This window comes from Strigops habroptila, chromosome 12, assembly GCF_004027225.2.
Source record: "Strigops habroptila isolate Jane chromosome 12, bStrHab1.2.pri, whole genome shotgun sequence".
Lineage (NCBI taxonomy): Eukaryota > Metazoa > Chordata > Aves > Psittaciformes > Psittacidae > Strigops > Strigops habroptila.
In genome coordinates, this window is record NC_044288.2 from 17440610 (window position 1) to 17464234 (window position 23625).

Genomic DNA, 23625 nt, shown 5'->3' on the forward strand with positions numbered 1-23625 from the left:
ACATGGAAATAAAAAGTTTATAACTTACCACCGACAAAACCTCACAAATCTAAACAGAAAAGCTGATTAAAATATTGTAGAAACAGTAAAACTGATAAACAGAGAGAATTTTATCAGCTTTGTACAACAGTCAGAGGCCAAAATGTTAATCCAAACTTTAAAATGTCTATTTGAAACATCCTTCAGAGGTCCTCAAAATTTTGCTATCTATCAGTTTGAGGTCCATCATTTTATTTCAGTTCCATTGTCCTCCCCTCATGCACTCCTTTTAATGAATTGCTGGTATTGCTTTGACTTCAGCACACAATGAAGCCTTACACAGCCAAATGTCTTCAGAAGTCTATGCCCAGCTTAATTTGAAGGTGTTTTATCTGGACATGCAGCCACCAACCCACTTGCTCTTTAAAGAGGAGAGAAACTGGAGGTCAAACTGCCTTATTCAGAAAGAAAATAGCCAGTGAAGCAACGACTTTGATTACCCTGGTGTAAAGTAAAAGGATTTGGCCCAGTCATCATTTTTCCACCAAGCATTTCACAGAAGCCAAGGAAAGCAGTAGTTATATCACCTTGAGACAACTATCACATCACCAAGCATCTTTTCTTTTCTGGTCTCCAAAGCTTGGAAATGCAAACCTCTGAAATCAAAAGCCACTTGCCCAGCCCCCACTTTTGCAGTGTGAGCACTGCAGATGCCATGCCCTCAGTTTAGCAGAGGTCAGGTCTGCAGTGAAATGCCCCCTCCTATACAAAAGTCAAATGTCATCATCACAGCCTGAAGGGAGCAGGAGTATGGACAGTCTGACTTGAGCTAAGCTTTGGAAACCTGAGAAGATTGCCCAGGATTAGTCAGTGGGTAACACAAAACCCAAAAGCCACAATTACCAGCCAAGCAGCAGCCATGCTGCCCAAATTGCTCTCAGCCATCCCAGCCATTGTATTTGTGGGAAACACCAGGCAGAGAGCACCTGACCCCCCCAGCTACCCCAGAAGACAGCTCCTGGCTGGCTCTGCCCAGGGAAAGGAATAGACAGGTTTTCAACACTGGCATCTTTTGAAACACATGTCAGGAAACCCAAGGGAGCAGTGGAGCAAGGTGGGAGAGGTGTCTGACATACATGGAATTAAAAACCCTTAGTGAAGGGGAAGGGAAACCAGCCCATGTTTGTGTCTATTCCTGGATATTAAAGAGCCTTTCAGGCATCTGAGATATTAGGGATCACACTTGCTTGATGCACAAGAGATGCTTTGAAACAGCTACAGCCTTTTTATTCACATAAACTCCCTCTGAGTTGCCTTTTCTTCTCATAGGGCAGAAGTTTACACCAAGGTTTTATTTGGCTTCAGGGCAAACATGATGCTTTGCAGGAAAGCACTGTCAAACAGACCCCTCTCCTAGACAAGTAATTATGAGAACAAATAGCTCCTTCTTAACCCACAGGGGAGTCTGCCAACCTTCCCTGCTATTCTCAGCTTCCTGGCTTAGAAAGGGTTACGTGCAATCTAAATGAATGGCTTGTCCTTCTCAGGCTGGTTGGGAAGCTGAACAGATTTCAGCTGGCTTTTGGGGCAGAGCTGTGCTGCAGATACTCACTGCAGGTTACCCTTTAACGGTACCAGGAGACATCCTATGCCTTCCCAAACAGGACTCAAGTGCAGAGTGGTGCTGCAGCATTGCAGAGCAGGTTTAGAAGGGCCAAATGGTCCACAAAAAAAACCCAAACAAGGCAGTTTCTGCCCTGAAGACCCTGCAGACTAAATGAAAGATGATGCTACAGGCAAAGATAAACATGCAGACATATTTTTAAGTAGTAGGATGAACATTTGGATAGGATGCTGTGAGCTAAAGGGCTGTTATGATGCCAGACCTGGGTACAGTGTTCAGAGCACATGGAAGTCCTGGAATCAGGGGTGGCAGCTCTCTGTGGCAGTCTGTCTCTGAGTGCAGTTCAAGAAAGTAATTTCCAGCCATGACGTCTAAACCCAGCTCTTAACTTTAGTTTTGACCAAGCAGTGCAATGTTTGAGATTTGCTGTAAAATCTCTGTTTTCTACATTTTCATAAATCCACATGGAACGTCCCCAATGCTTCATTTTTAACTACAGTTCTACCATTGTCTTTGTCAAACAGGCCTGACCTTCATCTCACTTACCTGGGAATAGCCAGTATAGCACAAATCCAGTGGATTTATGAGGGTTCAGTGCTAAAACATAAAGCATTGCCAGCTCCATAGACCTACAGAAAGATAGCTAAAACCAGCACACAGGATGTCACATCGTTACATTTAAGACTTCACAAAGCAAGAGGATTTCAAAAAAGCATCTATAACCTGCACTGAGATTAGATACGTACTCAAGTGAGATGAGCAGGACAGGAAGAACTGGTCCTTCATATTACAATTTGCATGAAGTGTTGCATGGGCCCCCTCTATCAGGTATGAATTTGGAGTATTACACTGCTTTATAGATGGATGACACCTAGACTCTGAAATCCGTACCTGCACTGAGCACTAGTTATGATTGGTGTCAATGGAAGTGAAGGGCAGTTCTTAAGAAATAACATGTAATCTGATGTCAGTGGAACTACGAAAGCCTGGCCCTTCGCTTTCGTTTGGCAAGCAAGTGCAAAGAAATGGTGCTGATGTTCAAAGAGGATATCCTAGGTTCAGTAGGGAAAAGAAAAAAACACACAGCAACCACTCATTAAAGGAGTTAAAAGTCTTTCTCAGAGCTGTATGACTCCTCAGAGAGCAAACGATCACGTGTTTTCAGAGGGATCTGATGAATTGTCTGGTTTCGTGCACTTTGCTTTCTAACTCTGCTACCCAGAATGCCCTTTTCCTACCCCTACAAGAAAAAATGTAGCCAAAATGCTGGACAGAAGAGGCTGAGAGGGAATAGATGGAAAAAAGAGGGGTCATTTCAGGGAAGTATCCAACAATACAGCTGTTCCTCATAACACACCTCAACTATCAGGACTTCATCTAACCGTACGTGCCTGGAGCATTCCTTGCAGGAGCGTCAGGATACGTGTTCCTGTTCCAGCAATGAGTCACAGTAGTTCATCCTCAAATAGCCACCAGCTTCATATATTTAAACCTGATGCACATATAGGAGATTCTTCTGGGATTTCCAGCCAGTCTTACTTGCAAAGAATCTCAAGATTCTCTCTTCCCATGACATCTGAGGCTTCTCACAGAGCATCTCTGCTGTGGCCTCTGGTGCAGAACAGCACGAGCAGAAAAGATGTGAGCAGAGACAGGACCATCTTCAAATTAAAGCTAGAATGGAGAGAGAACAGGATGAATGGGAGCAAGGGAAGTAAAGAAGAGAAGTTGTGTCTTACGTTATACTCGATAGCTTGCCAAACAACATGAATACATGCCTTATGATCCTGCTCTTGATCAGAACACAACTCATATCCAGCCTTGGAAACAGGACAGTATCGAAACCCATGAAACTAGCCTCTTGTCACTCACATTTGCTTACTGAACTTTACTGGGAAAGTTACAGGCCCTATTCCTAGGAAAAAAAATGGGAGCTCTCTCCTTTCTCTTTCTTTTCATGAAGATAGTATGACAATGGAGGGAAAAAATCCTTCGACCTTTCAAGATGTGGTTTGCAAATCATGTCTCCATCTAAGAAGCTCTGGATGAGTAAATATTAGTAATAATTTCTCTGCCTTGGCCAGAAGAAAATGAAGAAGTGGGAGGACAAAATCCTTGTGCTGAAATCATGGAACGGTTTTGCTTCTGCCTTGCAGTCCAACGCACACATCTTGGCATGCACACAGCACCCAGCCACGCACTCTTGCTCCCCATTGTCTTCCTGATGAGACCACCTATGGCAGTGGAGCAGGGTGGATTCAGGAGAAGAATGGAGGGGTATGCTGCCCATGCACCCCACCTCCATCACTGTAAAGAGCTCATCACATGTTAAAAACAAGAACATATTCCACTGGTGCAATCAAAAAAACATTGACCTCATTGGGACCTAACATTGGTGTTATTATGATGCTGGAGCGAGAAGTGTCTATTTATCCTCCTTTCATTTCTTGTTAAAAAGCGTAGCCCGTGTCAGAGCTGAGGAGAGCTGCAACACAGAGGAGACATTATTCTCAGCTTTGGATTAAGATCAGTATTTTAATGAAAGCACTTATTAGCCCCAGCTGGGGCTCAATTTTCCAGTGAGTTGGGAAAAAAAAATATATTGCCCTGGCCATTCTTCTCTGGGGATTGCACAGAGACATCTGAGAGTATCAATTACTGATCATAATACTCTATTGGAAACGAACAGCTGGGGGAAAGCCACTGGCGGGAAACGACTGGATTGCTTTACATTTTAAAGTAAATAGTTCTTGGCTATATGGTGTCTATTTTTTTCCCACTCTGGGATTCCGGCTGCTCTCAATGAGCTGCAGTAATCCTGCCCTTGCCACTGTCCCATGCCAGTGCCACCTCACCAACTGTCAGAGGAGGCTCGGCTCTCTACAGAGACCACAGTTGGCCTTGGGCTGCCTAACATGTGGAGCTTAGCACAGCCTCGGGGGTCCTCCTATGGGCTGTGCATATTGATCAGAGCCACCTAAACCCTCCAATGCAGGAGGAAAGATGCTCCCATGTACTCTGTCCCCCCAAAGCCACAGCAACCCAAACGGCCTTTGGGCCATGCATGTGCCTACACAGGTTACTGCCCATGGAATTGGGAGATGTGCTGCTGCAATTCGTGACTTCAGGCCCCTTTCAGAGCCTTAACTCTGTGCATCCCTGCACCGCCCTTGCGGAGAAGGGAGTGTTGCCAGGGATTAAAAGCAATTTGGTGCTGTCCAGGTCTGCCTCAGCCCTGTACACCCTGCCAGCACTGCAGCGATCTCTGTACCCCAATGGGAGGGTGTTCTGTCACCCAGGCAGGGCAAGGGTGACAAAGGGAACTCACTGCCATGTCAGTAACTTGGTTTTGACAAAATCACAGTGTGGGAAGGGAAACATTATTCAGCCAGCTGAGCATAGGGGTCTTCTCCTTCCTCCTGCAGTTATGGGGTGGAGGAATGACTACATGGGCACAAGGTTATTCCTGGAGAACACAGATGCTAATATGCTCTCTTTGAATATTTGTAGCATCTGGTGACTTAGGCACCCAGGCCCCATCAAAAGAGGCTTAGGAAGACTCATTACTTAATGCAGTGATGAAAAGAAAGTGCGTGAGCAATGATTCAGGAGATAATGGGGCAGAGTTGTCTGCATGTCCTTGTGCGTATAGAGAGCTTTGTGCTGGACATATGGAGGAAGACAGACCCTGAGCTGGGAGTTTGCAGTGTGAACTAAAAGTTGATGCTATCTCAACACCTGATACGATAGCTGATCCAGAGATGGATGAAGTCAGACCAGAGGTAAGGGAAGCTGTTATTTCAAAGTTAAACATTGCAAAAAGCAGAAGAGGTTTATAACGAGGCACAGATCCCTGCCTTGTTCAGCAAGGAGGGTATGGAGATGTGCGTGCCTGATACTACATTTACAAAAGAACTGGCACTAGGGTAAGGTGACCAACAAAAGTGGGTGTGCAGGTGGGATGTGTGCAGAGCCACCAGCTTTTCCCTTGTGGTCCCCAAGGGTGGAGGGGATGGCAGCACAGCTCTCCTGTCCTGATGGAGTGAGCAAGAGGTGGAGGGAGAGACACCCACAGATGTGTGCCTGCAATTTCTGGAAGCATTTAAAGCTGTCTTCACGTGAACAGCTGCACTGAACCATAATGGATGGTCACTCCCAAAGGCAAACTGTAAATTTCCCAACGGAACAGGCTGTGTGTGTGTGTGAACCACATGTTTCCCTGGGGCTGGGGGCTGCCAAGCAGACAGGGGAGACGGGAGCAAAGCCCACTCCAGCAGTTGCCAGGTTGGAGGTTTCACATTCTTTCAGTTGTAGTGGCTGGACTTATTTTTCTCCACTTGGAATTTCAGATCTGGGTGGATTTTATCAGAATAATCAAATCAATAAAATGCTCCATCTGGGAACCTGTTCTTGAAATGCCATGGAAAAAAACCTCAGACTCCAGGAGCTGGTCCCCAGCTAGCCTGGGACCAAGTACTACAGGAGTTTCACAAGAAAGCAAAGGAAATCACAGGCGTGTTGGCCTTGAGAATCGTGGTACTGCTTGAGATTTGATGAACTTTTTTATTCCCCTCACCATCCCCAAAACCAGTTCATCCCAGCTGAACTGGGAACCTAATTCTTTGCAGGGAACAGAAGAGAACAGACATGAAAGCCAAACCTTGAAGGCCTTTCCCACCTTTCAAAAGAGCAAAAAATCCCCACTGCTGACCCTACACTATTTTCACAGCCCTGTGATAACACAGGGGCTGAAGAGGTACCTCTTCACACCCAAACCTCAGCCAGTCTAACATGAGAAATTACATCTCCCACAAGCACCCTCCAGCCAGGGACACAGAGCAGTGCCCACAGCTGCTCCAAGCCCAAAGGCAGATGCTAATCGTCATCTCATGGAAACACGCAACGAGCACCTGAAAAGAAACCAAGTCTGAGCATCACACAGACCAGCCATTCAGCTCAGGCCAGTCCCATTAGATTTGGTTGACAAAAGAATCCAACGTGCACATTTATAAATTGCCAAAAAAAAAAAAAAAAAAATGTGAGAGAGGGAAAGGTGGGGGGGGGGGGGGGGGAAATAGGAAGGAAAACTTTCCCTTCTGAATGGAGAGTTTCTGTGGCCCAGCCTCCCTCCTCGTCAGCAGACAGGGTGGAATTCCCAGGCTACGGGGGAGATCTCCTGGGGCTGATCATGTTCTTAAAGGCATGTTCCCAATCAAGAAGGCTGGGATGAGGCATAATAATTGCATAGGCTTCCTGAGAACTGGCTTAATATCCCTCAAGACTGATTTAACCTAGTTTTTCATTCTGCTTTCACATCAAAAAATAAAGATCTGTCTATATCTTGATATACTGCAAATCAGGAAATGGAGGCGTATGGTATATCTCATCCTCCCCTGCCTGGAGCTCTTTGAGGCACGTTGCCAAGGCAGAGCCGCCTTTGCTTTTGCAGACACTTCCATTGTGTCAGCAAAGCTGTGCTGATTAACACTGGTGAGAAACTAGTGGCCTGTTAAAGGTCTGAGAGTCAGGAGCTATGTAATCCTGAGCTGGCATGGGGTTTTATGTCCTTGAAATTCATGGATAACAATTAGTATCATTACCAGTCTACATTACACACCTATTGATCTGTAGAGACAAATGAGGATGGAAAGCTTTATAGGCTCCAGGCCATAGCTGGCTATAATTATCATTAACACAAGAATACTGGAAAATGTGCCTGTATTACTGGACAAGTGCCAATCTTGTACTTACCTTTGGAGTCTCTGAAGCACCTTGAGGCAGTCCCGAGATCCAGAGGTGCATGCTAGCATTTCCATTTCTAGCTGAGCTCAGGCTGTTGACCTGGCAGGCAATCTCAAGAGGCACTGGGAAAGACCCCAGACCACTGCATCTGCCTGATGCTGTACATGTACTGTCATTGCAAGTCCAAATGGGACAGACACAGGTTATCAGCTTCAAGTCAGCCAGAGAACCAGCCTGCAGCTGGTTCTCCATGCTGCTAAGGGCGCTTAAAAGCAGAGGGCAGACCCACGGCTCCATCCCAGGGGACCAGCTAGGTAAATCCCAGGGAGCACCCAGAGATAAATAATGCAGTCAGGCTGCAAAGCCACACAGCAGCGTAGAAGCAGACACACTAGTCTGGCTTGCTTGCAGAAACACTGGGATTTTCTCTTTCACAAGAATGGAATAAGCCTTTTCTGTAGGGATAGCCATCAGTCCCTGCACTTTCACATTAGTACGGACCATACTGTACTGGCATCAGAAGAAGTGAGCTCATTGCTGTAAAGCTATCTTTAGACTGTGCTACACATGATGATAGAGAGACTGTAATTGTAACTGGCCTTCTTCATTTCAAGTGCTTTTAATCCTGTAATAAATGAATGCTCTACAGACCAAGACACAATTATTTTACATTGAATGTTGCCAGTTTGGACCACCAACTCCAGCTTTTAGAATACAGATCTCTAAGAGCAGAGTAAAAAGCTAGCTCTGAGATCTGTAATAACACCTACCTTATAACTGGATTGCAAATGCACCCACAAACACTATCATCACAGTACAATATATTTGGTAGGTTGCCTTCCATTGCTAAGCTGGCTCAGCATGGCAGGCATGTCTGTGTGACAACTGGGCAAGTCATGTTTGATGCCATTTGTTTGTGGCACAACACAGCATTTGCAAAGCCCAAAGTGTAAATTTTGTCTTAAAAAGAAAAAGAGGAGCAGATGAATTAAATTATGGAATTTAGGGTCATGAATTGCAGCTCTGAGCTATCCTGTGAATACTAATGCTCCTCAGTCCGGGAGGAATCCATACAAAGGTGCACCTTCTCTGACTTGCACAACCACGTGAGCCCCAAACGCCCCTTGGCTCCCTTAGATCCAAGACAGGAGAAAACATTAGTCCCTAAAAACACTTGTGTCATTATTTGATCACCAGTTCCCAGGTTTCTTACCCATTCTGAACTCGGTCCTTATTCCCTCTGTAGCAGTGGCAGCTTTACCTGAGCTTATAGCACCAGTGTCCAGACTTTGACTGCTCTAGAGGTCACTGCCTCCAGCAAGAAATCCAGCGGCTTCGCTTAATTTTGCCAGAATCATTCTCTGCTCTCTGATGCAGGGCTGCACCCCACTGCCCACAACAGCTCATGCAAAGATAGGGCAAGATAAGATGATACAGGCCATTTCTATCAGTCTCTTAAAGCCAATGTGGGTGAATGCAGGCTTCACTACAGAAGCTCTACAGGCCACATTTTTGGCAGATCCTGGGCTATATAAACAAACAGGCAACATGACCTGAGCTCCCATAAATTTCCTGAAAATCCTTAATGACTCTAAAGTCTTAATAAAGTGTTTCACAGCAGAGGCAGCAGCCAGTAATTATGGTTTTGGAATCTGTGAAGTAGCAAGCTGAAGGCCAGCTCTGTGATTGGAAACGCAAGCAGTAATAATAGCTCTTTCAGAGCACAACACACTGCTTTTGCCATCATATACCCTGCTCTGTGAGCTGGTGTGTCCCTAGCCAAGCATTCTATCAGCAGAAGCTTTAATCAAAGGACAAAATACATTAGAGACAAATCTTGTGGATAGAGTTGCAATGCATTGTGAAAGCCTAAACTGTATGTTGGAAGAGCATGATTTAGCAAAAAGTATAAGGGTGCAGTTATGGGCTCTAAAAGCCAATCTTCTGCTGGAAGTAGGATGTGCAGGAAAGGTTTGGGACCTGCCATCCTGTGAGAGGGTTGTCACTGGTTTGCCCTGCTCCAGGGATCCACATACTGTGGGCACCAGCACCATGTCTGCATGCAGGTGAATGCACATTAGCTGAAGCAGGATTAGAGAGGGGAACAAGAGAGAGGGATTGCAGCTCCCAGAGACACCCCTCCAGATTCAAGGGGAGCCACTGTCTCTAGCTGGTCATTCAGATCATCATGACTGTGGGAAAGTCACTCCCAATAACTAGACATAGGAAAACAGCCTCACACATTGCTTGGAAAGGCTGCCAGTCCCAACTTACTCATCTATCACATTGCTCTAACTGCATTTAAAATATTTTTCATCAGCACTTTGGTCATCTTTTCACCCTTGTACGTGGTGCTGTTAGCAAGGCCCCTCTTTAAAGCCTGCTGAAGGATTTCTAAAGAAAGCAAGCCTGTTAGTTTTTCCTTTTGCCTGTCATTACACAAGATTAGTACTTAAGATCCAAGTTTCTCTTAAAAAAGAGGACTAAGTTAAGCTCTTGCATGATGTCTCTAGAGATGCATCAGTCAGTGCTTTCTTATATATTCCTTTTACATCAACAGGAAAGTCTGTATACCAACCCATCTCTAGCTATTCACTGTAAAATCCCTTAGAGCTACATCAATCCACAAAAGAGCAACTAAACTCTCCTGAAACTTCTGCAGTTAGGCAGTAGAGAAAAATTTGATGTTTAATGCCTCAACCACAGAGTTGGAGGCCTCCACTGGTCCATATTGCTGATGGCCGCAGAAGAGCCAACACCACATATGGGTGAAGAAGAAAAGATAAAGGGAACTTCAAGGAAACAGAACTGAAAGGCACAGTGAGCCCTATACAGCCAGCTATTGTGTTAGACTACTTCTGGCCAGTGTCCTATTTCATAAATCATTGCAGAATTTGTTAGTTTTTTCTACAAATTCAGAAAAAAATTATCTCATACGCCTACTGCAATCAGTAATGCACTAAAGCAAGTAAACACCACGTTTGTTAATGTTTCCAGAGATCTTTCCATTCCATTGGTTCAATCTGTAGAACAAGAATGTAAATAGCTTAGATTACTTATCTCATTAAAAGAAAAAGAAAAAGAGACCTCTCAATTTTGCAGCTATGCAGCCCACAATCTCTTCAGACAGCCCTGGAATACTAGTGAATAATGCAACCTTCAGTTCTTTCTTAGCAAAACAGATGAAGTTTTTACTTGCTCTTCTGGTGCTTTTGGAAAACACAGAAAGGAAAAAAATTGTCAGACAAAAATAGCCTATGTGTCACTTCAAACCAGTCACTGGGGACCTGGACTCAAAGCCCATTGAAGTCAGTGGAAAGATTCCTCCCGACTTCCACAGGGTTTGGCTCAGACCCACACGAATGCGCTTCTTGCAGGTGTAAGTCTACATGTTTCTTTTTAAATTGCCTGAACAAAGACTGCCCTCAAGAACCACCTTAACCACAGCTGCATTTGTCTCTAACAGGGAGCTTCCACCCTGCCTTCAGCAATGTTCCTTGTCTGAGGCCAAATCTCCAAGCCAGCACAACCCTCTATCTTCTCCAACCTGTCATTTTTGTATGGCCCACATTTCTAAGTGTCCAGATGCATAGATCTGGCCTCTCTCCTGCATTTTTTTGCCTACATGGCTAACACCGCTGCCCCCCAAGTGCCTGTGAAATGCAGGGACTGAGAATTAATCTCCTGCAACCTCCTGGGAGCTCCCCTTGGATGATAGGTCTGCTCTCTGCTGCTGGCTGGCAGGACAGGGCAGGGCAAGAGCAGTATGTGGCAACAGTCTCATCATGATTTTCATATACATCTCTATATGCACATATTAATAACAGGACTTTTATCCTTTTAGACAGTCCCAAGCAAACTCTCTCCTGAATTTGTCACTTCATATTCCAGAATATTGAATGAGGAACTGGGGAATTTTACTCTGGCTCGAGGTAAAAAAGCCAATTATTTTCACCTATTAGCTTGTTTTAGCTGGAACCTAACTCCAGGTGTATCAGGCTCAGTGCCTAGAAGGCTCCACCATGTAACAGAGATCACTAACAATCAAGAAGTAAGATAACCTCCTGCTTGCAGAGTTCTGGAGTTTGGTGCAGAAGGAAGAGGTGCCCGTAATACCAGCAGTTATGCCAACCAAACAGAAAGTGAAATCAATGTGAACTTTGCCTAAATAGGTCACTTATCTGCTTGGGTTTCCCCCTCCACCCCCCTGGCTCCTCAAACAGTCTTTGAACATTCAGAGTTCTTCAAGTCACCGAAGGGCCAATTACACACTCCACTAAGCACAAAAACAAAACTTGCATAATATAGTGTTGAACTCAGAGGGTTAAAGGACGCCCCTGGGAGCAGCAGCAGCGACAAATAAGCATGTTGAATGTTCCTTCACCTTTCTGATTGCTCATTAAGCTTTGGCATGGTTCCATGTATGAACTCATTGCACCAGAACTTACTCCCCGCTGTTGGGTTTAAATGTACAATACAAACAGGTCCTGGGATGGGCAAGCACAGGGGATCCAAATGTGCAAAAGGTAAGCCAGACTCTGTAATCCACTGTACTGCAGAAGGCTATCTGTGGCTCTTCACAAGCTGAAAATGAGTATGAAATGTGCCAGGGATAACACATGCAAGGATTTATTAATTTTGCCAGAAATGAAATGGCATCCATCTCTAACACTTGAGCACAGGATGAGGAATCAGGAGAGCCTGGCTTTCTGCCTGGTTCTGCTGCTCACTCCCACACCGACACTGTGCCACCTTTCGGTACTGTACCTTTCCCCGTGCTTCAGTTTCCCCATCTACATTCTGCAGGTCTGTAAATCAAATCTGCTGCATGTATTTTTTAAAGAAAGGAGCTCTGAAAAGAAAGCCAAAAGAGGGAAGGAGGGAATGGAAAGGCAAATCCTGCCAGCATTAGTCAGCCCTTACTTTGCCCAAGTAAGAACCACAGGAGAGGCGGAAGTAAAAGGAACCACGAAGGCTGGAAGCACTAGGTTTCAGACAAGTCCACCATGACAACTGTGCCCGTGTTAATAGAGGGGATGGTTCAAATCAGCAGCCCTAAGCTTGGTTCTCCTGGGCTTTGCTCCCTGCCAGCAGTATTCAATGTACTGCTTTGTCTTTCAGAAAGTACATGTAATTGCTATCGTTCATTATTTACAGATGTGCAGATATCTGAATCTACTCAACAACCGTACTGAGCTGCCAGCCAGAGCCAAGAAGTTAGGTCCACAAGAGGCTTAGGAAGTCTATCCTGGGAGATGAGAATTGGGTTTCTGCTGTTCAATTCAAGCCGTTTGTCCCTTGAAAACACCTGCTGGTTTCTTCCCTTGCACTCACAGGGAAGCAAAAGACAATTTCATGCTATTGCTTATCTGCCTCCTCTGTATCCTTCTGTCAGTTCCCACCAGTGGCTTCCCTATCAGGTGTCACATCTGGGAGGGATGTAAAGCTGACAGGCAGAGAGACGCCTGCCCAACCATCTCAGATTAACCACTTCCATGCTTTTCACTGTGTAAACATGGGTTCATTCACTGGGTCAGTGGTAGGTAAATAACTGGAGACTGTAGAGGCTCTCCCCCAGCCCAGGACAGTATCAATTGATATGATCCTGGCCCTGCCAAAACTAACATCAAACATGAGTTGACTTTAGCACTCTTGCAAAATGATAACAACACAGTGCTGTGACATTCCCCAGAGTGACTCCCTTCGAGACCGAGAACAGCAGGAAGATGAAGAAATGTCTGTCTCTACAGGAGCTCACCAAGCATGCTTGGGAGGAAGGGAGGGGGAACCCAGCAGGTCACAAACTAGGGTGTAGTACAGTGAGAGGAACTGATACAAGGTGAGCATTTCACTTTTACTTTGAAGGATTAAAGTCTTTAGAGGATGGACTGACAATCATGCAGCCATGCTCTGCCAGCCCATTTTTGAGAAGAGGGTTGGGGATCACTGTGCACAAGGACAAATAGCTTCCTAGTGACAACTGAACCATTTGATGATGAAGTAACCCAGAGCAGGTCCCAGAGGGCTGGCAGGGATCAGTCATACATGATAGATGGCATTTACAAATCACTAAGGTTAAAAAAATCCTGATAATAAAAACCACAAGCTAAGAAGTGTGGGCATCCCCAAATTTCTGTGCTTTATCTAACACTTGTCAGACAAGTTGAGATTCCTATTTTACATATGAGCACCTAAAGACAGAGAAGCAAAGTGACTCTCAGATGATCTCTGATAACAGTGGGGACTTGGAAATAAAAAAACTTCAGAGTTCCTGGGCTGATGCCTCAACAACTAGCCACTTTCTCAGAGCACATGGCAGCTAAGACACTGGCTAAGTTACAGTAGTATGGGGTAGAAGATAACAGGATTTGCAGGGTTAAGTTTAACAGGATTGAAGGTTAACAGGCTTTTAAGATTAGGGTTTAAAATAACACAGCAAAAATGGAAATCCATAGTTATGAAGAACGATTTGTATTACTCATTTCTTTCTCCCCGAATCTGCACAGGCTGTAAATCAGCCCAGATCAGGAGATGTCACCAGCCAGTGCTGTCCTCCCCAGCCCAGAGTGCTGGACTGGCAGGCAGGATACACAGGGATTTTATTTTCAGGGCTCTGACACTGAGCTGTTATGTGACACCTGGAAAGTCACATCACATTTCTGCTTCTTCTCCCACCAGCTGTTGGTTTAGATTATTATTACTACTGCTACTATTATTTCTACCCCTGCTGCTACAGGCACTACTACAGGAACCCCTCTCAGATACCAGGATCTCATTGTGCAAATCACTGTGTGCACACAAATCTGCAAAAAACCTCAAGCCGCTTCTCCCAGGAAGTGTTTATGCCCTAAACCAAAAGAAAACAGGTGGAAACAGGCAGATAGGAGGGTGCTGGCACCGAGAGGCAGAGCTGACCAGGCTGTGCACCGGGGCAATCCCCCCTCACTCTGGGCTCATATAGTGTCCTGGCCAAAAGGGCTGGTCTCATTTGGGGTTACTAATCATCACCATGGTATCAGCAATACACAGTTGATGTGTGCAGAGCTCCTGGGATGTACACAGGGGATTAAAGCACAGGGAAACGGATCCTGAATGACCAGAAGAAAATGTTCAATTCACGCCTTTAGTCTTTCCTAACAACTGCGCTTCTGCGTATTTGAGTCTCTCTCCGAATATCGCTGGTTACAAGTATTTGACACAAAGCGATGCCAGGAAGCACTTTTCCTTGGTTTTGTTTTTCTGTGGATGCAGAACCCTGTCTAAAAAATCACCAGCTAGAAATACTGGGCTGTCATGGCTGCATGGCCTGGATTTTTCTTCCAGCACCATGAGATTTCAGATGGGTGTGCTTCTTGGTGTGCTATGCCTGGTATGTACTGGATTCGATTATAGGTTTTCTTGCACTTCTATCTTCATTAGTTCTACATCACAGAAAGCGTGGAATGCGTGCATCGCCAGCCCAATAAAATTAAGATGTGACATTGCTTTTCAAGGACATGTGCTTGGGGCATGTGTTTTTCCCTACTTCTCCACTATCAATGCATAAATCCCAAATGGAGCTATCAACAAAAATAAAGGCAACAGTGCTGACCCAGTTTAAGCTGGTATTTCTTTTTTTCTTTCATTCTTTTGCTTCTCAGGGCCAGAGGCAGAGCAGAGGCCACAAGCAGAGCTGCCAAAACACATATGCATGTTGGACATTTTTGTCTAAAGACACTATGAAGTGCTAAAATATTAACTTTGTCAAGCAGAAAGGTTTCCTCTCACCTTCAGAGGAGTTTTGCAAATAGCAATAAAAATCTAAAAGAAGAATGCTGAATAATCAAATGTGGTTTCTTTTTTTTTAATATATTTAAGTAGTAAAGACTGAGTGTCAGTGACTTGAGGCTGAGTCCTGGAGACTTCATGCTTAAGGGCAGAGACAGCCCTGGGCAGGACAAGGATCTTTAGCTCCTCTCCTTCCCCTATGCTGAAAGGATCATTTCTAGGGGTAAGAGACATTATAGGGTCCCGCTAGCAAACCTCCTGAATTGTGAGCTTCAGGAGCAAATATGTTGAATGAGAGGGGGAGTTTGTACCATCCAATTTCAGGCTCTGAAATCCCGAATAAACTTGGCTTTTTAGTCCCCTTGTACTGCTCTGAGTTGTTCAGAACCAGACTTTGGATCTGGGGCTGTTTTGCAGTCCTAATGATCTGCTCGGATCTTGACTTCTCCAGCGGGATGCCAGTAAGGGGAGGATGCAGAGAAGAGGATATTTGAAAGAGCAAAGGGTTGCCTTAGGTGAATTCAGCAGCGACCCCCAAATTCAACCCCCAGCAGCCGGTAAACAGCGACTGAATGGCCACAACAAACACTGCTGACAAGTTCAAGGACAAGCCAGGACATAAAGTCCACTCTCACTCCCCAAGCGTGCTGTATTATTTATCATCATCATTATTTAGCTGTTTGGACCACGCTTCCCCACTCCATCATGCAGTACTAGAGACAGGGCTATCCAAGACAGCAAAGGTCAGGGATCTTAACAGAGTCCCTAAGCTGTGTTGGTGGCACTTGTTTTTTTAATTATTATTATTATTTTTGCCTGCAAAAAGCACTGAAGTAAATACCAAGGAATTATGGTGTTCTGAAGTGACCTTACGGAGCATGTGCTCGAGTCCATGGACCTCAGCCAAAGCTACTATTGTGGATTTCATGCCAAGGCTTGGGAGAACCCTGGCTCCCTCCCTTTGTTTTCTTTGGCCGGGCTCTATGGATTCTCAGCCTGGCAAGAAAGCCCCATTTTAAAAGTACTGGCAAACATCATGCAGTTTGTCACACCACGGCTTATGATTTAGGACCTTGATTTAGGCTCAACACTGGGCTCTTTTGTTTAGCTGTGTTGGTACATCATTTGCAACTTTGTATTAGTTAATAAACGTCAGTCGGCCTAGAGCATGGCATGTCCAGTGTTGTGGTGAGGATTTTCCCTTGAATATACAATCCGTAGTGGGAATGACTGAGGGAAATTGAAACAGCTCTATCTGACAGCCGGGGGCTTAAGCTCGTGTAAACAGGGCTTTCTAATACAATGGATGTTCCAGTGACAAAATGATATTGCTGCATACCTGGGTAAACCCCAGGGCTGGAGAATAAGGATTTGCACTTCTCTTTTTTGTTTAATAGAAACTCTATTCGTTTATGATTCAACCTCAGAAACACAGGTGAAATTCAAGGGGATTAAAAAAACCCCAAAAACAAACCGAAACCAACTCTCTGGCTCCACAAATCTATCTTACAGTTCCCTCAGGCTTTGGCAGTATGTAGTTAGAAACAAAAAATGACTCTGCAAAAACAGCCTTTTGGTAACAACCAGCTCTTGCACACCTTGTATATTTTGGAAGCCGTATTTTATCATTTTACTAGGTATGGATAGCAAAAACCAGACGCTGAGATTCAGACTCTTCCAAATCCTCTGTGCATGGGGAGGAGTGGGAAAAGGGCAGACTGAATATTTAAAATCAAACTGGCGTGAAGGAGAAAAGTCTTCTTTTAGCCAAATAGCTCAAAATCTCTGTCCCTTTGCGACTGGCATTGCTGAAACTCAAAAGAAAAAAACCCAGACCCCTATGCTGCTTTTTGATTAGAAATTAATAAACCAGACAGCTTCTCCCTGAAATAACTGTCACTTTTTTTTTGCTGTCAAACTAATCGAAAATAATTGAATACAATTATTAAATCATGGATTCATATGCAAATGAGATAGTAAACCAGCTAATTAATGACCATCCTGGATCAAATCACCAGTGACAGAAATGGCCAATAACACAGCAGAGATGAAGCTGAGGCTAGGGTCCTACTAATTCTGAGCCTAGAAATCAAGGATGTGGCTGGTGCTATCCCTTGGCCCTGCAGCCAGCGCAAATTCCTCTGGGGTCCAAATAGACAAGGAAATACTTCATTTCTTCCATCTTTAAGTCCAGTGTGTTCCATATAGCACTTGGTAATTCCTACTTTCTCGCTTGAGAGTTTTGTCAGTTGTTTTTTACAGTCTCTGTGTCATTAAAGGGAGGACTGCTCAGTATGTGGGCTGGGAAATTAAAAGCGTTGCCACTCTAATACATATATCTATACAAAAGGCAGTCAATTCCAACTCTTACTGTCTCTTTAGCACTTCAAAAGCATACTGAAAACTATCAGAGGGAACGGTCTGTCAGTGTACTTTCTATACTGATTAAATAGGGAAAAATGGGAGTAATGTTACTGCGCAACAGAGACAAGTATGACATGACCCACTCTCCAGAGCCTTATGGCATCAAAGTTTGGTCATGTTGCCTCTAGCCTGTATCTCACATCAATGCATTTCTCTGGGCTCCTGGCTGATCAGTTTGACCCAGCACAAACATTTTTTCTCCTTTTATATGTCTTGTGTTTGAAAGCACAGAAATCATCCTTGCTTTGTGGTATAATGTTGGAAGTATGGGAGCATGACCACATTCTGCTCATTCCTCACCATGGATATAATTCCATCTTGCTCCAGTCTCTGGCACTTCTCCAGAGCATTTCTAACCAAACCAGGTTAGCAAAAGCCAATCCAGAGCAACACATAGGAAAGTGAACATCTTGGAAAGTCCCTCTCTTTATATCAGTGGGTCTTTTATAATATCTGTATCTGTCAGAACAGCCGCAAGCAATGCAAGGTCCAAAAAGCACAGGATAAACCAGAGCCAACTGCATGAAAGATGTCTCAGCATCCATCCCCGGTAGGCTGCGGAGTGCTTCTACATGGCTTAGCCTCAATGCATTCATGGACATAACTTACGAGCTGATGAGCTGCTGCGGTTTCTCACTTACAGTCTCAAACATTCTCACGGCTTTTCTGAAACCTTGAGGTTCCTCTGCGACTAACTGGAAGTTGATAAAACAACCACTCTTGGATTAACAAGGTAAAGGGTCAACCTCCAGTCACAGGGCCCAATGTCAGCCCCATGTTATAGCTCATTGGTACAAATCCCATTTAAGCTAAAGAAAACTAAAACGTGTGTACACCCAAGCCTACTCTTATGTCTATGTACACTTCACACCTGCCCCTGTGATTTCTGGTACCAAGTTCACATCCAAACAGGAAAGGGACAATTTTTTGCTTCAGGTGTGACTGAAATCTCACTCAGCTCACCATGCTCATGAGAATTCAATGCTGGATCTCACTGAACAGCTGACCTGACTTCAGTCTTGCAATACGAGGCCAAATCCTAACAGAAACCACCTGTGGTATTTCAATAATACTAAATCCAAGCTGAATTCAGCCTTGTACCTGACTCACATCCAGCATCAATTTCCTTGGCCCACTTCTAGTCTCTTGCTGTCAGCACTCCAGGACTGAGAATCATGGAAGAATAAGCTGCATTCTGTTAAACCTCATGGCCAATGCTGCCAGCTGAAGTGTTATCCCTGCTATTTGTACCCGTGATGGTGATGGGGTATGAAACAGAACAGTTTGTTTTCCAGATCTGATGCAAGGTTTCAGTTATTCAGCTTGCAGTTTTGACTACATGGGGGGTTAGCCAGCTCTGGCAACATATGGATGTGGTTCATGGTACTAGCTCTTTCCTATAGAATCTGGAAAGGTCTGAGGCATGATTATATCTTACTGCAGCACTTGGAATTGGCTGCGATGCACAGAAAGAACTCCTGGGAAAGGCCAAGGCCTCTCCAAGGATGGTCCCCAGTCCTGGCACTTGCTCCCTTTGTTGTACACCAGCACAAGAGTGCAATATTGCGCGGTTTGTTTGTTCAGCCAGCATCTGGCTGGCTGCAAGACATATCACTGTTTGCTTGTGACACAAGTAAGAAAACTCATTTCTTGTTATCTCTTTTGGTCATACTGAAATAACTGTTTCTAACATCTCAGCTGCTCTGTACCGGACAGCAACAGACCTTGTGCTATATTAGCATGTCAAACATATGCACCATGTATCAATGCAGAAGGGAAACTGTATGAATGGAAGACATTGGGTCATTTCAATCGCAGTATTATAACTGAAGCCCCATCAGGCCATACAGATTATGGAATTTAAGCAGCGAACAGCCCACTGATCTTTTGAATTTTAAATACATACTTTTTCAGCCCCATCTTCTCCACATCCTGCAGAAACTTACCTTTTGCCTCAAGGTATATCCTTGAGGCAAAAATTACATCTAAGATTCTTTTGCACCTCCAGAATTCTGTTCTCCTTTCCGTACTCCCCTTCCTGTGAACCTGAACTGTTTCCAGAGGCCATACCATCAGCACAGAGAAAGTTGCTTCAAATACTTGTGCCAAGATATTATGCTCACGTGTATCAAAACGAGAGAAGGCCAGAACCGCAGGCCAGAGGTTCTGAGGTCAGGACAGCAACTTCATCCTTACACAGAAAAGACTCACTGAAATGAAGATAACAAGAGCAAGAAGATGAATAGAAGATCAAAGGAGAACATACTGCCTTTTTCTCTCAAGGGCCTGATACCACAACCATTAAATCAATGTCAAAACTCCCACTGCATTTTGAAAAGAATTGAAATATTTTTCAGGAAATAAATATATTTTGTACAAAATGTAATTTGTGTTGAAAGAATGTTTGGACAAGAAAATAGTAACTATTATTATTGGCATCATCACAGAAATCAGGCCCCAGCTGTCCTTTCTTAGAAGGGTTAAATTTCTCCTATTATGAAACAGGAAAAAAAATCTCTGTAAGGAAAAATTTTCCAGCCAATGCCCATCCAAAACTCCAGGTCACCAGAAAATATATCCAAATATACAATAAGGTCACAGAAAGAAATACAGAGAACAGCCCTCTTTGTCTAGAATATTAAGTACTGGAACACATAACAGCAACATCCTTATGAGTTGTTCACATTTTTCCCATCATGGCTCTTCCATGCTGAGGTTTCCTTTTTTTTTTTAATCACACTGTATAGATTTTTCTCTCTCATCATCTATCTACCCTCCATTCCAAGTAAAGCAAATAGTATGTCTTCTTCTGGAGTCACCTATTAGATTACAGATCTCTGCAGCCTGCAGATGTAAGTAGCCCAACTAGAAGTCTTTTGTTTGTTGTTTTTTTAAATGAAAGAGAATACTTAGCATATAACCCTTCACTTGTTCCTGTCCTCCTCTGTTCTTTGTTTCCTTCAACCCCCATGCTACCCAGTCACATCTCCTTACTGCTTTCTCCTTCTCTGCTGTGCCTGGGTCCTTTTCCACTTCCTTTATTTTTTCGTGTGTGTGTGTGCCAGAAGTGGCTGGGCTTTCTCTAACTCAGCCTTATCGAGGAAGCCAACAGTTGGTACAGGTCTCACCATAAGTCTGTCATACCAACATTTAGAGGGGAAAATACAGGTTTGATCAGTTCAGAGATCAGAGCTCCTTCACCTACCATTCTAGTAAAAAAAAAACCCAGAAAATATGTATCTAAATCATAGTTTGCTTGGTTCTTACAGGTATAGTATAAACGTCTTAATGGTTGCTTTGAATACCCCCATTGCCTTCCACATGCTTCTCAGCACGTTTCTTACCCCAACATTTTCAACGACTACTACAATTTCTTACCCAAACCTAGTCCCATACTTCTCCTTTTACTATATAGTTATTTATACTACTGTAAATGTTATGGTATTTAATGTTACTTTAATGTTATTTTTTTAATAAATCACATTCAGTGTTGGTACCTGTGGGCCCAGTTCAAGAGACTGAAGCTCAGCTGCTAACACAGGTTCGGGGTAAGTTGGATCCTCCTCCAGGATCCAACTTTTGAACTTTGAACTATGAACTTTTTGGTGACAGGCACACATGGAAAAAAGAGATTTTAAAATTTAAAACCGCATGAGTAATACATAAATAGTGTGCCCAGGTTGGGACCTTAGAGATGGGGGTAGCCCTCAATACTTCAAGCTGACTTTTTGCAATGAAATTAGCCAGAGGGTAGTTAGACCCTACTGTTGTGGCAAGATAAGGATAAAAAAAAGGAGCTCAAAAAGTTTGTGCGCACACAATTCCTTAGTTGTACTTCTGTAATGCCCCCCATAAGTGGCATAAAGGAGAATCAGAACTTATTGAACCAAGGCCTGTTTGCTCAGTCCAAATATTATTAATGATGCGAGCTCCAGAGAATTTGTTCTTCCCTTTTCTCTTAGTTTCTGCATTTTGGACAACTTTTCAACAAAAAGATAAAGCACTATCTCCTTTCAAAGTGCCTCTAACTTGGTTATTACTGGAGCATAAAATACACACATTTATTGTTATTGAACCTACGAAAGGCTGAGGCTAGCCAATGCTCAGACTTCACTTCCACTGGCAGCACAGAGCTATTTTGCCTTATTCATGTTAAAGAGTAAGATGCCTCCAGTGTCCATCACAATAGAGTTACACGACTGATCCCTTCTTGAACAAACTGTGCAAACCACGAACATCCACATCTGAGCAGAAACCGAGATTACATACAGTTGTTTGCAGAACATTTTCCTGCAGAATTTCTCAAAATTCTTGTCCAAAAAATCTCCCTCATATCCCAGAGACATCCTGTACTGGGTCAGTAGCTCAGCACCCGGCTCTATCTCAATCCACGCCAGGGACAGAGGGAACTTTTTGTTCCATTAGCAGTTCCTGTAAGCCAGAACTCCTGCCGCTGCAGTGGCTCCCAGTAGCAGCCACAAGTCACCCCATACAGCCCTGCCCAAACCAGTCATTTCTGGGGGACATTCCTCTAACTCCCAACAGCTCTCCAGTCTTCATTTACGTGTTCAGTGAGATTATCCAGCCCTTAGTACCAGGGTAACAACGTGTTCTTCTCAAAGCTGCCCAGCCTCAGCCCACAATGGTGAGGGTCTCTGCCACTGCCTGTGGGAGAGGTTTGAAGCCAGAACTGGACAAAATCCTTTGGTTGAAGGACAACAAAACAGGCAGTGGTAGGTTGGCTGGGTGTATATCGATTTTAATGAATTTTTTCTATTGGAAAACATACATCCCAAAAAGAGGTGAAAGGGGGAAAGCCACAGAAAAAAAAACCACCACCAGAAAAAAAGTATTTAATTGTCTATACCACTCATATTTGTGATTTTCAAAAAAATCTTTCACTATGTTATTGAAACATTCTAAAGTTTGAACAAAGTACAATATTTGGATTAAACAACATCTTTTGTTTGACCTGAAGTGATTTCAATTCTGCAGTTAGTTTGGGGTTTTTTTATCCTCCCTGCTTAACTCAAAACAAAGGCTTTTTTCTTCTGAATTTTCAGATCAGCTAAGAAAACATCTGAAACATTTATCAGTAGCACAAGCCTAGCTATGAATTACCTGAGATCCTTGCATGAAAGACTTTCTCAATTATTTGGACGTTTTATTTTCACTTAGAGTTTCTGTACCCAAAGGAAGGGAAATTTGGGATTTACAGTTCATTCATATCCCCAGGAACCAAACTAGAACTGTGAAAACAAGTGTTCTCAGGTTATTTCTTCCCATTATATAGTCAACATTAACTCAGATTGTATTGTCAACTTCTGCTTGGGCTTAGCTTCAAGACTAATATTAAACTGTATTGCTGCACAGTTCTGTGGCTGTTTCCTTAGCCATAATGCAGGCTAATAGGTCAACTTTGGCTTTTGGTAAGTCATGAAATAGAGAAAACCTCAGTTATAGGAGCTTTAGCATTCTTACTAGACAGCGTGTAGTAATTCTTGTTCCTGAGTCATACTGCAGAAGCTTTTTATAATATCTTGCATTTGCTCTCAGAGCAAATTATTACATTTCTGTGCTGTTCCCCAGCCATACAAAAAGATATTTGAGATTTTCTGTGCAGTGAGGGACAAATGTGCTGCAGTGAACACTCTCACAGGCAGCATGTGCTGGAGCTGCAAATCCTGAAGTGCAGGAATACTATTTGCATCGATATATGCTGTGTCCAGGGCAGTAATGTTGCTACATGCTTCATTCACTGTGGATGTAGGAATAGGTTTTATTACCTTTTAGGGTACATATACAATTGACATCAGGGATATGATTCAAAAAGCATCCGCAGAACTTCCATGTTCACAGCAAGGGCTGCCAGGGGCAAGCAGAACCAACTGTTGTAGCTAACCAAAGGAGTGGACCCAAGAGACAACCTAGCAAAGCAATCTCACTCACACATAGATTCATCCAAAACTTACCATGGTGTTACTCTTAAAGTTTCTTTTTTAAATGTGATTCATCTCATAACCAGAACTACTTGCCTTCCCTTGGCAACTGGCTGGCACTGAAATGATCCTATGGTGTCAAGTCTGACA